We start from the raw sequence: 16,309 nt of genomic DNA on the forward strand, positions 1-16,309 counted from the left end.
GACGCAAGAGCAATGCTCCACAGCACAGCTTCGCATTACATGGTTTTAGCATATCAGCGAATAATCAGGCACTCTTGTACACTCACCGATTCATCTTGGAGGTTAAGATCGTAAGGCTAACAGCCGAAATATCGCGAAAGAAATATTTCTGTCACAGATGCACAAAAAAATTATGGAATATTTGCATAATAATTGAAAGATAAAATAAGTATACAGGGTGTCCCTCTTGACAGTCGTTGCGAGCATTATCTCTGGGGTTTCAGGTGATATTGGCAATTTCGCCTGTGCGTTGTGTAGCTGCAGTCAGCTAAAAAAGACACTGCTCATCAAATCTTTGATGCGACGCGCATTGTCGACGAAAAGCGACGGTTTCTTTCACGTTACAAACAAAACCATTTTTGGTGCAGAATTTTATGTGCTCAGTCCATAGAGGTCTTCCAGATTAGTCTACTGCGACATTATTTTTGTCCGTGTATATTAACAGGGACAGTAAGACACAAATAATAACCAGTACTGGCCACGTTGACTGCTACCGTCAAGCATTCAGCGCTACTGAGCCCCAGCCGGATTGCTGTTTGTTCTTTGTTTTTTACTGTCCCTGTTAATACATGTGGATGAAACGAATATCATACTAGATTAATGTGGGAAAGCTCTAACGAATGGGCTCGTAAAAGTCCGATTTAAAACTAGTTTTATTTGTAATGGGAAGACGGAGCCAGCGATATTTGTTTGTAGTGATTCCAGCAACGCAGTGCAAAAACGAAATTGCAAACATCTGTCAACACGACATTGAAAATGTGCTTGGCGACTCTTATGAGAGACAGACAACCTGTGTATATTGGCTGCTCACGATATTTTGCTGGTAGTATCTGTAGAACCACCTTCGCGGATGATGTTGATATTTTTCACTGCTGTCTCTGTTGATTCTTCGTCTGTTGTTTCAGACGCGGATTACAATACCGACTCTTCGTTCGTATCTACGGCGATTCGTTCTTCAAAATAACTCTACTCCAATAGCCGTCATACACTTATTGGGAGACACGGCATTTCAAGTGGTAAATAGTTTGTTCCTGTCGTCGAGGTCCCGAATCACTCTCCTGTGACCACCTGAAATTCTTCGCTGGTGGAAAGGTCTACAATCAGGTGCACTCAACCTTGTGGGGCCAACTGAAATTCTTCTTGAATATAAAAAACAGCGAAATTGAAGCGTATGCAGCCGAAGTAGTGTTAGGTCGAAAGTCTTTATCCAGGCTAGGTGGCACATGACATATTTTTAATAGCAGCAAAAGCATCAGCCATTATATTATCGGCCTAGAGATTGAAATGCTTGAAGAATTACGACTACAGATTTTATTTTTTGCAACATTTCAGAACAGTTCTATATGATTTAGACTTTGATGGTACGGCGGCAGTACCAATTGAGCCAGTTACTTGTAAAATTTGGTGAGTGGAACGTAGAGAAAAACGTTTGTGCTCCTTAATTAGTATCGAAAGTTCCGCTTTGCTTGTCTCTTTTCTGTGCATTTCTATGAGATAGGACGAAATTTTCCTGTTACAGTCACTGAGGAATGGTGAACACGAAACGGGAAGCGGCAATCGCAACAAAATTAAACTTTACGTGGCACTACTGTTTGACAATACTCCTCGCGCACTGTCACCTTCTAAAATTTATTCACAGCATGTACGAACCCATGGTTCATCTAAACCAGTAGTTTCGAACCTGGCTGTAATTACCGGCTAAGGAGTAAAATGAAATCGTCTGAGAGGTAAAAAAAAAAGGGTTCAATAGTGTTTTGGCCCCAGATCTAAATTATTTTCAAAAGATCATTACTATTATCGCTTTTCGTAAGACTGTAATACTGATTACACAATTTACCAATTTCTATATTTCTTAAATACTAGAATTACTACATGACACAATGTGGTGTGAAACGAAACTATGATCATCTTCTTCATCAGTATTTTGTACGCCGGTCTCTGTGGCCGAGCGGTTCTAGGCACTTCAGTGCAAAACCGCGCTGCTGCTACGGTCGCAGGTTCGAATCCTGCCTCGGGCGTGGATGTGTGTGATGTCCTTAGGTTAGTTAGGTTTAGTTAGTTCTAAGTCTAGGGGACTGATGACCTCAGGTTTTAAATCCTATAGTGCTTAGAGCCATTTGAACCATATTTTGTACGACTTCATACACAGTGGTAAGAAGAGATGGGCTACAGATTGGTGCATCAGCTGTTGTCATAGGAAAGTTGGACAGGAGCGAAAATGATTAGCGAACAAGTTAATACACAGATAGAAGCTTTAGTTAAATTTTTTTTCTCCAAGTGTACGAAGATTTATTACAAATAATGCAGCAAGAATTAGCGTTCAGCTCGTATAAGAGCAAGTAGGTTCAGGCTTACTGTACTAAGCACAGACGATGGTGCCATAGAGATGAGGCTCAAAGTGAGAGTGGGCTGTATCACTGCCTCTAGCCACCCTGTAGCATGGCGGCAGAAAGCACTCGTGGTACGGAAGTCCGCAGCTCGTGGTCGTGCGGTAGCGTTCTCGCTTCCCACGCCCGGGTTCCCGGGTTCGATTCCCGGCGGGGTCAGGGATTTCCTCTGCCTCGTGATGACTGGGTGTTGTGTGATGTCCTTAGGTTAGTTAGGTTTAAGTAGTTCTAAGTTCTAGGGGACTGATGACCACAGATGTTAAGTCCCATAGTGCTCAGAGCCATTTGAACCATTTTTTGGTACGGAACCGCTGGAGGCGTGGCTCAGCTGGCATGCACCACTGGGTCTGCCAGATCTCATGCGATTGCCGTGGGCCTCAGATGGATAACTTGTTGTTCCATTGCCAACTGTGATGCCTCTGTGGTGGTATCAATACGTGATACCACAATCACATACTCTCCTCACTATCACAGACTTTGCACTTCATACCATGCTTCTATGAAAGTAAAATTGAGAGTTTGTATTACACATATACTTAAATATTTTATGAAAATTCCGTGGTTCAAATGGCTCTGGGCACTATGGGACTTAACATCTGAGGACATCAGTCTCCTAGAACTTAGAACTACTTAAACCTAACTAACCTAAGGACATCACACACATCCATGCCCGAGGCAGGATTCGAACCTGCGACCGTAGCGGTCGCGCGGTTCCAGACTGTAGCGCCTAGAAACGCTCGGCCACTCTGGCCAGCCGAAAATTCCGTTTCCGAGTTGCAGTAACGCATCATAAATTGCTTCATTGTTCACTTTACAAAAAAATAAGTCCACTAATTGACAGCACAACAGTAACTATGAAATGGTTACCGCACTGCTGTAGGACTTAAACAATATTTTTATTATTACTGGAAGTGGTGAGATACAAAGCACTGACAGCCTAAAGTCTTCCAATTTTTGCTTCCTCCGAAGTAAGGAGTTCGGCAGTCAAGTAATTTACAGACTTAGAATAGTGCACACATTTTGCCTTGGTTGGTTTTAAATGGAGGTGCAGGGTGTAGCTGAAGCACGTATAACTATGGATAGGTGTGATGCAGAGGAAGCATCTTCTGTGACAAGTACGTGACCTCAATGTGGAGACTTGACGGTCTTTTCCGAGAAGTAGTTGTAAGTAGCACTAGTGACTGGCTGGGAATAATTTTATCTTTCTATAATCCAGCAGTACCTGTTGTCTAAATGACTCATCAGTTCGTGGTTTAGTAAAACATCCAAAAAAACTAAATATCATTTATCTTTCGTCATTTTAGAAGTAAAAGCGCTCAGACAAAGCTGTTTTTCATTTTTAAGTTCACATGCTAATGTTAATTATGACTGGGGGGGGGGGGGGGGGGCGGCAACGGGTGGAGGAGATACTAGCTAATATTTGGTTGTACTCAGGGATAATGGTCTCAGAAAGATTTGGAACCACTGGCGTAAATAAACTAATTTTTGTCACTATATCTTTGGCAGCCTGGAAGCCAGGTTTGTGTGACAAAAGCTGTGCAGGTTTTGCAAATACGATATTTCCTTCTGTTGTTCATAGTATCACAGAAATTACTGTTTACTTACATATTGTCTGTGTCATGAATGAAATGTGTGATGTGTGCGTTTTGCTTATTCTGTTTTGACCCTTCGCGTCCCTTCTTCCTTTGCACACTACTGACTTACTTAACTTTTGCTCGTCGACAATTACTAGCGCCTTACGGCGCCTTCTCTGTCGGCAGATGTCACACCTTTCTCGTTGTCAGTAAAATTAAGAACGTTAACAGCAAGTTGCCTCGGTATTTTCCACTATCACTTTTCGTGATCACTTTTCGTGATCACTTTTCGCGACCATTTTTTCCGCTCGTGCTGCGAAGTGACAGTGCACGTTACTTTGACTAGGAACGTGACTGTACTGTCACGTGACTATGTTACTTTGTGCTGCAGACGGGTAACCAGTTCGCCTTTCTGAGTAATCCCACATATCGATTGACAACGAGGATGCCAACGTACCGAGTGTGTTGACAGACAGATATGAATGGCTCGAAGAAGTTCGTACCAGTAGAATCTAGTATCATTAATAAAAGGTACAGCAATCAATCGCAAATAATGTTTGTTCGCGCCTCAAGACATCGATAGTCCAGCTGAGATTGTGTGCGTATTCAAGTGGTTTTAATGTTTAACACTTACTGCACTGAACATGGCCACACAGTGACTGAAATTTAGATATGCAGTAAACATCATTTGAGACTGATTGCTATACCCTTTACTGCTTGAAATGAATACAGTCGCTGGACACAACTGCTTCCCCTTGGAATCAAATCTGACAGGAGAAGCCAGTATCTTATATTGCATGTCGAATGTTGAACAGATTGAAAGCTTGAGTATGCCCCAAAGAAGCGTACGTAATAGGGCCACAGGTTTTGTCAGTACACATAAACGATATATCACGGAGGGTCAGCTGTATTGGAGATTCCTCGCTAAGGATGTTGATGTCTACGGGCAAGTTTTGTCATTGGACGATGATAAGGAATTGGAGGAAGACTTGGAAAAATTTTCACTTGCTGTAAGGAACGGCATTTGTCTCTAAATGTAAATAAATGCAAGACACAGCCTATTACAGACAAGGAATTCAATAGTATTCTATTAGAAGATTAATGGCGAACATCTGAAGTCCGTGGCATCTAAATAACTAGGGGCAATACTAAGAACCTATATGTTCTGGAGCGAACAAGCGGTGTAAGGAAACATAATGGAAAATTTAGATTTGTTGGAAGGGTTTTGGGAAAGTGCAACGAGCGGTAACGGAAATCATAAAGGAAATCGCAAAGAGGATGCTCTTTCGATAAACTGTAGACTATTTCTCAAGAGTTTGGAGTCGTTACTAACAAGGGAACCTACCCATCGCACCCCCCTCAGATTTAGTTATAAGTTCGCCCAGTGGATACGCCTTGAAAAACTGAACACAGATCACTCGAGGGAACAGGAAGAAGTTGTGTGGAACTATAAAAAAAAAATAAGCAAAATATACAAACTGAGTAGTCCATGCGCAACATAGGCAACATCAAGGAGAGTCAGAGCTCAGGAATAATGTGGTCCCGTGGTTAGCGTGAGCAGCTGCGAAACGAGAGGTCCTTGGTTCAAGTCTTCCCTCGAGTGAAAAGTTTACTTTTTTTATTTTCGCTAAGTTATGATCTGTCCGTTCGTTCATTGACGTCTCTGTTCACTGTAATAAGTTTAGTGTCTGTGTTTTGCGACCGCACCGCAAAACCGTGCGATTAGTAGACGAAACGTGCCTCTCCAATGGGAACCCAGAACATTCGATCGCAAGGTCGTAGGTCAACCGATACCTCCACAGGTAAACACGTCTGATATATTCTATACGACACTAGTGACGGCATGTGCGTCACATGACAGGAATATGTTGTCGACCCACCTAACTTGTACACTTGGCGAATGTGTAAAAAGATTCTTCTACCTTGCCCGATTTAGGTTTTCTTGTGGATGTGATAATCACTCCCAAAAAAGTGATGAAAACATAAGAGTTTGTCACATAAACTGCAGCAAATGAATGCAACAGTTCCACAGTCGCACAGTTTTCCCTGTGCTCTGTCAAAACATATGTTTTTAACGTTTTCAAATTTTTCCGTTTGTAGACCGTCAAATCCTGCATATGTCCAAGCAAATCTGATCATGTCCTGGAATTTTGGAGAACGAAGTTGATTATGCGTGAGTGCCTGAACTTTGATAATTGTCTGAAAATAAAATATTAAATCTTTCACTCGAGGGAAGACTGGAACCAAGGACCTCTCGTTCCGCAGCTGCTCAAGCTAACCACGGGACCACGGCGCTCCTGAGCTCAAAGTATCATTGATGTTGCCTATATTACGCATGTACTACTGGGTTTGTATATTTTGCTTATTTTTTCATAGCTCCACACAACTTCTTCCTGTTTTCTCGATTGATCTGTGTTCAGTTTTTCAAGGCCTATCCACTGTGCCAACTTATAACTAAATCTGAGGGGGGTGCGATGGGGAGGTTCCCTTGTAAGTAGGTATGGCAGATGACGTCGAACGTATGTGGAGACGTGCTTTTTGGATCGTAACACTTCAGCTGATTACACACGAACGGATTTCTGCGACGAACCACAACCGCGGTCAAGTTTCGCGACGAATCCGACCTGCCGATCTCAGACCCTTCATTTACCATTAACGTGCGGACACCGCCCGCGGATGTAGTCTCTCAGATCTGCCCGGAGAGCAGGTCCCTTCGCGTGTGACGTATGTCGGCGGATTTTTCGCAATTGATCCCCAGATCCAGGTCTGCGGCAAATGCTCAACAGACCAGATGCCGCAGGCGACGCTTTTCTTTAGCTGCAACTGTGTCTCACCGATAGCGAGCTGTACAATGAATTTTCAGACATTATTTTATAGTAGTCCATTTTCTTTATTTTGAAACGTTTATCGTCCAGAGGAAGTTAGTATGGACGATATGAGTAAGAAAATACTCGCCTGAGATTTGTACGCTGTATGGTCGAAAGAAAAATCGCACAAAATCGGCGAAAAAAAGGACTGCCGAAAGGCAACATTCCAACCAGATAGATCTGATTCGGAATCGTGCACATTCTTCTGAGAATTATGAAGGTTCGATATGCTAGAAAGAAGGCGTTCTAGATCCCTTGATAAGTAGAGTAGCTCGTAAAATCTGTAAAATAATTGATGTATTACAGTTACGGGTAACACAATGATGAGCCTAATAAAGGCAACTTTTTTTCTGTTACTCGCCCTAGTACTGGTTTATACTACTTTCAGAGGCCGACGCGTTTCTAAGATCTTTTCTGAAACTTAGTTTCAAATTTTGAAGCTGAAGTTATATTAAACTTCGGGACTTGGAACAACGTCTAGAAATGTTTCAATTCGATGATTATGTGACCGTGTTGACCGTCTAGAAACGTTTCAGTTCAAGGATTATGTGACCGTTTTGGCTGATCATACCATCCCGTGTTCTCGACGTCCAGAACTGGTTTTGCGAGACGAAGGTGAATTATCGCATCTACCCTGGCCATCCAGTCAACAGATCTCCATATTATTGGGCCTTTGTGGTCTACTTTGGAGAGAAGAGTGTTTGATAGCTACCCACCTCCACCAACGTTACCTGAACCTGCCACTATTATGAAGGAAGAATGTAGAAGATTCCCTTGAAAACCATACAGGACCTGTATTTATCCATTCCGAGACGACACGAAGCTGTTTTACGCCAAAGCTTTTCTACATCGTATTAGCCATGTTGTGTTTTTGGTGTTCCGTAATTTTGACCAACTCCTGTACCTCTCCTCCCAGTTTCTCTGGCGTAAATCAGACGGTGTTGCCACCCTCACTAGATAACTTGTTGGCCTTGCAGATTAATATAGTTTAGAAGCTCTGTGAAAAGCTGCAGGTGGAATCTACTTGATTACACTACTAGCTATTAAAATTGCTACACCACGAAGATGACGTGCTACAGACGGGAAATTTAACCGACAAGAAGAAGCTGTACATGCAAATGATTAGCTTTTCAGAGCATTCACACAAGAGTGGCGCCGGTGGCGACACCTACGACGTGCTGACATGAGGAAAGTTTCCAACCGATTTCTCATACACAAACAGCAGTTGACCGGCGTTGCCTGGTGAAAAGTTGTTATGATGCCTCGTGTAAGGAGGAGAAATGCGTACCATCACGTTTCCGACGTTGATAAAGGTCGGATTGTAGCCCATCGCGATTGCGGTTTATCGTATCGCGATATTGCCGGTCGCGTTGGTAGAGATCCAATGACTGTCAGCAGAATACGGAATCGTTGGGTTCAGGAAGGTAATACGGAACGCCGTGCTGGATCCCAACGGCCTCGCATCTCCAGCAGTCGAGATGACAGGCATCTTATCCGCATGGCTGTAACGGATCGTGCAGCCACGTCTCTAACCCTGAGTCAACAGATGGGGACGTTTGCAAGACAACAACCATCTGCACGAACAGTTCGACGACCTTTGCAGCAGCATGGACTATCAGCTCGGAGACTGTTGCCGCGGTTACCCTTGACGCTGCATCACAGACAGGAGCGCCTGCGATGGTGTACTCAACGACGAACCTTGATGCACGGATGGCAAAACGTCATTTTTTCGGATGAATCCAGTTTCTGTTTACAGCATCTTGATGGACGCATCCGTGTTTGGCGACATCGCAGTGAACGCACATTGGAAGCATGTATTCGTCATCGCCATACTGGCGTAGCACCCGGCGTGATGGTTTGGGGTGCCATTGGTTACACGTCAGGGTCACCTCTTATTCGCATTGGCGGCACTTTGAACAGTGGACGTTACATTTCAGATGTGTTACGACCCGTGGCTCTACCCTTCATTCGATCCTTGCGAAACCCTATATTTCAGAAGGATAATGCACAACCGCATGTTGCAGGCCCTGTACGGGCCTTTCTGGATACAGAAAACCGTCGACTGCTGCTCTGGCCAGCACATATTCTAGATCTCTCACCAACTGAAAACGTCTGGTCAATGGTGGCCGAGCAACTGGCTCGTCACAATACGCCAGTCACTACTCTTGATGAACTGTGGTATCGTTTAGAAGCTGCATGGGCAGCTGTACCTGTGCACGCCATCCAAGCTCTGTTTGACTGAATGCCCAGGCGTATCAAGGCCGTTATTACGGTCAGAGGTGGTTGTTCTGAGTACTGATTTCTCAGGATCTGTGCACCCAAATTGCGTGATAATGTAATCACATGTCAGTTCTAGTATAATATATTTGTCGAATGAATACCCGTTTATCGTCTGAATTTCTTCTTGATGTAGCTATTTTAATGGTCAGTAGTGCAAGATACGGTGTGTAAATGGAGCTAGTTATGCATCACATAATTGTTCTATCCAGAAGCATTGTTGACTGTTTGAGAGCTTTTTTTCTTCTTCCAGGAAAGTCATTTTGTTATACAGGAACCAAGTTTACAACGGAGGGCAAATAAATATATTAGAAGTAGGAGTTTGCTAGTAAAACGGCGACGGCTGGGGATGTGGGTGACGGGTGTCGTGGCAAGTTCAGATGGGATGGCACCGCTGCGACGTTTGTGTAGAAACACAGTCCCACTGCGAGTACGGGTCCCCTGACGCGCCGCTGCGAGATGCTGCAGAGTTGGAACACGCCCGCCCCAGCACCAGGAGATACGGCGGGAAGAGCAAAGAAACGAGCGAAGGAAGGCGGGAAGGGAGGAAGAAAGGAAGGAAGGAAACAGGGGGCGGTAAAGTCCGGAGCACGAAGAGAGTGGCCCTCGGCTAGAATCAGCGGAGGGGCGGCGCGGAAGAGGTCGAGGGGTCCCGCGAGGCGAGAAAGGTCAAGGACCCCGGGCTCACTCGCCGAGCAGACGTCACGGCGCCGCTTTCTCCGCTGCCGGTTCGGAAACGCATTATCCGCTGAAACTTTACGCCGGCGGGGGTAAAGACATGCTTGCCGAAGGATCACCGGCCGTTCAGGTAATCGCGTACAGGGAGCGGAGTGGGAAGACGAAGCGTGGCCTACAGACCTGAGTCGAAACAAGGCCCCGGGAGTAGACAACGTTCCATTAGAACTACTGACGGCCTTGCGAGAGCCAGTCCTGACAAAACTCTACCATCTGGTGAGCAAGATGTATGAGACAGGCGAAATACCCTCAGACTTCAAGAAGAAATAATAATTCCAATTCCAAAGAAAGCAGGTGTTGACAGATGTGAAAATTACCGAACTATCAGTTTAATAAGTCACAGCTGCAAAATACTAACGCGAATTCTATACAGACGAATGAAAAAACTGGTAGAAGCCGACCTCTGGGAAGATCAGTTTGGATTCCGTAGAAATGTTGGAACACGTGAGGCCATACTGACCGTACGACTTATCTTAGAAGCTTGATTAAGGAAAGGCAAACCTACGTTTCTAGCATTTGTAGACTTAGAGAAAGCTTTTGACAATGTTGACTGGAATACTCTCTTTCAAATTCGGAAGGTGGCAGGGGTAAAATACAGGAAGCGAAAGGTATATACAATTTGTACAGAAACCAGATGGCAGTTATAAGAGTCGAGGGACGTGAAAGGGAAGCAGTGGTTGGGAAGGGAGTGAGGCAGGGTTGTAACCTCTCCCCGATGTTATTCAATCTTTATATTGAGCAAGCAGTAAAGGAAACAAAAGAAAAATTTGGAGTAGGTATTAAAATCCATGGAGACGAAGTAAATACTTTGAGGTTCGCCGATGACATTGTAATTCTGTCAGAGACAGCAAAGGACTTGGAAGAGCAGTTGAACGGAATGGACAGTGTCTTGAAAGGAGGATATAAGGCGAACATCAAGAAAAGAAAAACAAGGATAATGGAATGTAGTCGAATTATGTCGGGTGATGCTGAGGGAATTAGATTAGGAAATGAGACACTTAAAGTAGTAAAGGAATTTTGCTATTTGGGGAGCAAAATAACTGATGATGGTCGAAGTAGAGAGGATATAAAACGTAGACTGGCAATGGCAAGGAAAGCGTTTATGAAAAAGAGAAATTTGTTAACATCGAGTATAGAATTAAGTGTCAGGAAGTCGTTTCTGAAAGTATTTGTATGGTGTGTAGCCATGTATGGAAGTGAAACATGGACGATAAATAGTTTGGACAAGAAGAGAATAGAAGCTTTCGAAATGTGGTGCTAGAGAAGAATGCTGAAGATTAGGTGGGTAGATCACATAACTAATGAGGAGGTATTGAATAGAATTGGGGAGAAGTGGAGTTTGTGGCACAACTTGACAAGAAGAAGGGACCGGTTGGTAGGACATGTTCTGAGGCATCAAGGGATCACCAATTTAGTATTGGAGGGCAGCGTGGAGGGTAAAAATCGTAGAGGGAGACCAAGAGATGAATACACTAAACAGATTTAGAAGGATGTAGGTTGCAGTAGATACTGGGAGATGAAGAAGCTTGCACAGGATAGAGTAGCATGGAGAGCTGCATCAAACCAGCCTCAGGACTGAAGACCACAACAACATACAGTTCTCGAGGTCCAGATCATGAGTGGCAGCGAAACAACGCTAGAGCGAAGCGTCGCTGTGATAGTGGTGTGACTGTACGCTGTCGACTGCACAGCTTATGTGGACTCCGCTAGAATAACATTCCTCACAACAGTATCAGTGATTCACAATCAGCCAACTCATGTAAATACCTGGATGTAGCAATTCGTAGGGATATCTACATCAACATCTGCATGATTGTTCTGCAGTAAACACTTAATTGTTTAACTGAGGGTTGATAGAAGCACTTTCGGTCTTCTTCTCGAACGTTCTATTCTCGAATATCACATGGGAAAAATGAAACTTAAATCATGGTACTGGTATGTGATGATTTCTTTTGAGGATGGTCAAATATTGCTGCTCCTCTTTCTTTAATTTTAGTGGGTCAATTACCATTAACCCCGGCCGACCGGAGCCGCTACTTCTCAAGCAAGTAGCTCCTCAGCTTGCCTCACAAGGGCTGAGTGGACCCCGCTTGCCAACAGCACTCGGCAGACCGAATGGTCACCCATCCAAGTGCTAGCCTAGCCGACAGCGCGTAACTTCGGTGATCTGACGGGAACCGGTGTTACCACTGCTACAACGCCGTGGGCAGTAGGTGAATTAAGATTGATAAATTTGATTATGTCTTGATATTCCTTTTAGATTTTTGGTATTAATTTTTTATCTTTCTTTATATGGTGTTACAAAACGGTACGGCCGAACTTTCAGGAAACATTCCTCACACACAAATAAAGAAAAGATGTTATGTGGACATGTCTCCGGAAACGCTTAATTTCCATGTTAGAGCTCATTTTAGTTTCTTCCACCTACGCTCAATGGAGCACGTTAACATGATTTCATACGGGATACTCTACCTGTGCTGCTAGAACATGTGCCTTTACAAGTGCGACACAACATGTGGTTCATGCATGATGGAGCTCCTGCACATTTCAGTCGAAGTGTTCGTACGCTTCTCAACAACAGATTCGGTGACCGATGGATTGGTAAAGGCGGACCAATTCCATGGCCTCCACGCTCTCCTGACCTTAACCCTCTTGACTTTCATTTATGGGGGCATTTGAAAGCTCTTGTCTACGCAACGCCGGTACCAAATGTAGAGACTCTTCGTGCTCGTATTGTGGACGGCTGTGATACAATACGCCATTCGCCAGGGCTGCATTGAAAGTAAGCGTTTCCGGAACATGTCCACATAACATATTTTCTTTCTTTATGTGTGAGGAATGTTTCCTGAAAGTTTGGACACATATAAACAAATACGTAATCAGTACCGTTTGTTGCATTGTAAAATGTTAATTACATCCGGAGATATTGTAACCTAAAGTAGACGCTTGAGTACAACTCCTCCGCTGTTCGATCGTGTGTATTGGAGAGCACCGAATTACGTAGGGATCCAAAGGGAACGGTGATGGACCTTAGGTACAGAAGAGACTGGAACAGCACATTACGTCCACATGCTAACACCCTTTTATTGGTCTTTTTCACTGACGCACATGTACATTACCATGAGGGGTGAGGTACACGTACACACGTGGTTTCCGTTTTCAATTACGGAGTGGAATAGAGTGTGTCCCGACATGTCAGGCCAATAGCTCTTCAATGTGGTGGCCATCATTTGCTGCACTTAATTGCAATCTCTGGCGTAATGAATGTCGTACACGCCGCAGTACATCTGGTGTAATGTCGCCGCAGGCTGCCACAATACATTGTTTCATATCCTCTGGGGTTGAAGGCACATCACGGTACACATTCTCTTTTAACGTACCCCACAGAAAGAAGTCCACAGGTGTAAGATCAGGAGAACGGGCTGGCCAATTTATGCGTCCTCCACGTCCTATGAAACGCCCGTCGAACGTGTACCTCACCCCTCATGGTAATGTACATGTGCGACAGTGAAAAAGACCAATAAAAAGGTGTTAGCATGTGGACGTAATGTGCTGTTCCAGTCTCTTCTGTACCTAAGGTCCATTACCGTTCCCTTTGGATCCCTACGTAATTCGGTGCTCTCCGATACACACGATCGAACAGCGGAGGAGTTGTACTCAAGCGTCAACTTTAGGTTACAATATCTCCGGATGTAATTAACATTTTACAATGCAACAAACGGCACTGATTACGTATTTGTTTATATGTTCAGATGTGCTAACAAAACTAACGGGGTTCCATTTAAAAAACGTAGGTTTGTGTTAAAAAACATACTTCCTTGCATTTTTTTATGGTTTGTATTAACCAATTACACTAGCCCCTCTCCTCACGTTCGGTCTGTGGAATCGATTCGTCAGTATTTGATGTGGTTTACGAAATACACTCCTGGAAATTGAAATAAGAACACCGTGCATTCATTGTCCCAGGGAGGGGAAACTTTATTGACACATTCCTGGGGCCAGATACATCACATGATCACACTGACAGAACCACAGGCACATAGACACAGGCAACAGAGCATGCACAATGTCGGCACTAGTACAGTGTATATCCACCTTTCGCAGCAATGCAGGCTGCTATTCTCCCATGGAGACGATCGTAGAGATGCTGGATGTAGTCCTGTGGAACGGCTTGCCATGCCATTTCCACCTGGCGCCTCAGTTGGACCAGCGTTCGTGCTGGACGTGCAGACCGCGTGAGACGACGCTTCATCCAGTCCCAAACATGCTCAATGGGGGACAGATCCGGATATCTTGCTGGCCAGGGTAGTTGACTTACACCTTCTAGAGCACGTTGGGTGGCACGGGATACATGCGGACGTACATTGTCCTGTTGGAACAGCAAGTTCCCTTGCCGGTCTAGGAATGGTAGAACGATGGGTTCGATGACGGTTTGGATGTACCGTGCGCTATTCAGTGTCCCCTCGACGATCACCAGTGGTGTACGGCCAGTGTAGGAGATCGCTCCCCACACCATGATGCCGGGTGTTGGCCCTGTGTGCCTCGGTCGTATGCAGTCCTGATTGTGGCGCTCACCTGCACGGCGCCAAACACGCATACGACCATCATTGGCACCAAGGCAGAAGCGACTCTCATCGCTGAAGACGACACGTCTCCATTCGTCCCTCCATTCACGCCTGTCGCGACACCACTGGAGGTGGGCTGCACGATGTTGGGGTGTGAGCGGAAGACGGCCTAACGGTGTGCGGGACCGTAGCCCAGCTTCATGGAGACGGTTGCGAATGGTCCTCGCCGATACCCCAGGAGCAACAGTGTACCTAATTTGCTGGGAAGTGGCGGTGCGGTCCCCTGCGTAGGATCCTACGGTCTTGGCGTGCATCCGTGCGTCGCTGCGGTCCGGTCCCAGGTCGACGGGCACGTGCACCTTCCGCCGACCAGTGGCGACAACATCGATGTACTGTGGAGACCTCACGCCCCACGTGTTGAGCAATTCGGCGGTACGTCCACCCGGCCTCCCGCATGCCCACTATACGCCCTCGCTCAAAGTCCGTCAACTGCACATACGGTTCACGTCCACGCTGTCGCGGCATGCTACCAGTGTTAAAGACTGCGATGGAGCTCCGTATGCCACGGCAAACTGGCTGACACTGACGGCGGCGGTGCACAAATGCTGCGCAGCTGGCGCCATTCGACGGCCAACACCGCGGTTCCTGGTGTGTCCGCTGTGCCGTGCGTGTGATCATTGCTTGTACAGCCCTCTCGCAGTGTCCGGAGCAAGTATGGTGGGTCTGACACACCGGTGTCAGTGTGTTCTTTTTTCCATTTCCAGGAGTGTATATCCAGCGGTAATGTTAGGTGACTCAAACTGTATATATATGTATATATATATTCGTCGTTTCTCCCTGTGTAGGAGAGACTGAAAAATATTGGCATTCGGAGGATGAAGTTGGCGATTGAATTTCGTGAAAAGATCTCGCCGCAACGAAAACGTCTTTGGTTTAATTACTGCCACCCCAACGTGCTTATCAACACACTGTCTCCTACTTCGTGATACTACAAAACGAGCTACTCTTCTGTGTGCTCCATCTAACCTATCTGGTAAGGATCCCATACGCGAAGCCACGGACAGGCCTAGTGTAGGCAGTCTCTTCAGCATATTTGTTGCATCTTCAGCCAGTAAAATGCAGTCTTTAGTTCGCTACCCCAACATTTCCCATCTCGTGGTTCCAGTTTAACTGTATGGGACCCATACCAAGTAGGACTAGTGTGAGGTGTCGAAATCGAGCAGACCGCTTTGGTCGAGCGGTTCTAGGCGCTTCAGTCAGGAACCGTGCTGCTGCTACGGTCGCAGTTTCGAATCCTGCCTCGGGCATGGATGTGGATGATGTCCTTAGGTTAGTTAGGTGTAAGTAGTTCTAATTCTAGGGGACTGATGACCTCAGATGTTAAGTCCCATAGTGCTTAGAACCATATTTTTCGAAATCGAACATAAGCCCAGTTCTAGGTAAGGCAGTTGGCAGATTTTGGTTCATTTGGAGGTTACTGGCAAAATGCAGCCAGGCTAAGAAAGACACTGCTTACAAGTTACTTGTGCGTCTCAGAACATAGCTCAAATATGTGAGACCAGTACGAAATAAGACCAATATAAAATACTGAACGTATACAATGCAGGGCGGCACAAATGGTCACAGGTTTGTTTGATTCACGGGACAGCGTCACGAAAATGTTGAAAAACCCTTGATGATAGATCCCAAGAATCTCGCGAAAGCCTTCTTGATACGCGAAAAGGACGTTTAAATTTGCATTTGAAAAAGTATGGAGATAATGATTCTTGGAATATTTATTGTAAAGTGTTTCTATTTACTACTACGTAAAGGGGTTGAGACACAGTAAACAGCACACACAGCTTTATTATAAAGAATCCTTTACA

The sequence above is a fragment of the Schistocerca cancellata genome, chromosome 7 (genome assembly GCF_023864275.1).
Source record: "Schistocerca cancellata isolate TAMUIC-IGC-003103 chromosome 7, iqSchCanc2.1, whole genome shotgun sequence".
Lineage (NCBI taxonomy): Eukaryota > Metazoa > Arthropoda > Insecta > Orthoptera > Acrididae > Schistocerca > Schistocerca cancellata.